Here is a 1,680-nt window from a genome sequence, read left to right as displayed (position 1 = left end):
GGGGGGGGGTGGGGGGAGGCGGTGGGAGCGGTTGGGAAGTGGAGCAATTTTTACGTTTGGTGTAGTTACAAACATCATTACATTGCAGCCTTAGCTAACTTCTTGGCATTAACCAATATAGAAAATATATTTGATCGTAGAAAATGAACAGAAAGTGGTAGATATGTTTCTAGTTGGGTTTTGTATTCCCTCAGCTTGTCTAAGGGGATTATGATAGAATAAATAATAATTTGAGGATAAATATGAGCAAGACTTTATTGCAAATGCTTCTAAGAAAAATGTTAAATGAGCATATACTGTACAAAATCAGAAAGTTGATTGGAGTGGCTTTTACAGAAAAGGTGGGTGAAGCTGTGTGGAAAAGGATTAAAAAATCCAAGAATCTGGCAGTATCTTTAATGGAATCAGGTTCAAGGTGGCCCCAATCTGTTTATATGTTTGAACAAACTGGGATGGTTGGTATGGTTAGGTTTGCTTTAAAAAAAAATTGTATGTCAGTTGGTTTCCACTGTTTCAATTGATAACCAAGGTATTTGGTAGTATCTCCATTGTAATCAGTTAAGTGTCCAGCTGAATCATTATCATTTGATGAACCAGATTCATATGTATTTTGAACTTAAATTTGGTTAATCGGGTTGTTTGTTTATTAACAATGCAGCATTTCCTTATCTTCTCATTTTTCTTAGGATTAATACGCCACTTTGAATTCCTGCATCGTATGTTGAAGTCACAATATTACAATCCTTAAGCTCCTTTGAAGCTTGAGGGAAAATAGGCATGAGAGCATTATTTGGTAGACTTTTGGTAGTCTCATGTGTATCGCATGTCCTTCAAATATTCTTCTCTTCACTGTTGTATGATCTCTCCAGATGTATCCTTGAGGGTTTCCAATGCAATTTGAGTGCTTCACACCTGTATTTGGTTGATTTTTCTACTTCAGAACTTAGTTCAAGTAATCCTTTTCCAGGTTCTCTGTGTTTTAACAGTGACAGGGCTAATGACGGATCTGATCTGGATTCTGCTGATGCTGGTTTGCTTGGAAAAGATGCTTATCGGTTTTATCATATTAAAAATGCCTCTCAGGTATTAACCATGCAAGGCTCTTTTAGACCCAAGTCTTTCTTTTTTCCTTTTTCTTTTTGAGCTGACTTTGGGCTGACACCTTTATTTTCCGTACATGTAGGTATTAGAAGCTTTATTTAAGTAACTTTTTTTGGATGAAATTAAAAAAAAGCATTGAATGCCTGTTCAGACATTCCCCACCATCAATATGCACATAGAAAGCAAAGATATGATATTTCATGTCATTAAGAGCTCAGTGTATTAATTTATATTTGGTTATGCATGGTCAATATTTGACTTTCTAACAAACAAAACGTAAAAAATTTAAGTTTAGATGTATAATTCTTGCTTTGGAATGGAGGAATAGGCCTCAAATATACATTCCATTTTACTTTTTAATCAGATATATTGTGGACCCTCCCTGTGGGGTGTTTGGTTTGTCAAATTAAATCATCATTCTAGTATGGAGATGCTTGGACCCATTACCAGCATTTATATTTGTGGAGGAACTTCTTAGATCATTTCCAATTCAGTGTTTAATAGTAATGCAGATGACCCTAGCCAATTATAAGTGGTTTGAGATTGGCTTAGCAAGTTTAGAGGCATCAAAGGAGAGAC

General features: G+C 35.6%; 1 long non-coding RNA gene across 1 annotated transcript; it reads left to right on the top strand.

The window, feature by feature from the left end:
• The first annotated feature begins 833 nt into the window (after positions 1–833).
• Positions 834–1,246, top strand: LOC136062323 (uncharacterized). The gene is made up of 2 exons (XR_010624102.1): positions 834–1,083; positions 1,184–1,246. It is a non-coding gene; the product is annotated as an uncharacterized LOC136062323 (long non-coding RNA).
• Positions 1,247–1,680: the final 434 nt, after the last annotated feature.

The sequence above is a fragment of the Quercus suber genome, unplaced genomic scaffold (assembly GCF_002906115.3).
Source record: "Quercus suber isolate HL8 unplaced genomic scaffold, Cork oak 2.0 scaffold_402, whole genome shotgun sequence".
In the NCBI taxonomy this organism is placed as follows: domain Eukaryota; kingdom Viridiplantae; phylum Streptophyta; class Magnoliopsida; order Fagales; family Fagaceae; genus Quercus; species Quercus suber.
Note: the sequence above shows the minus strand (reverse complement) of the source record. Positions and strands in the feature narration are given on the sequence as shown.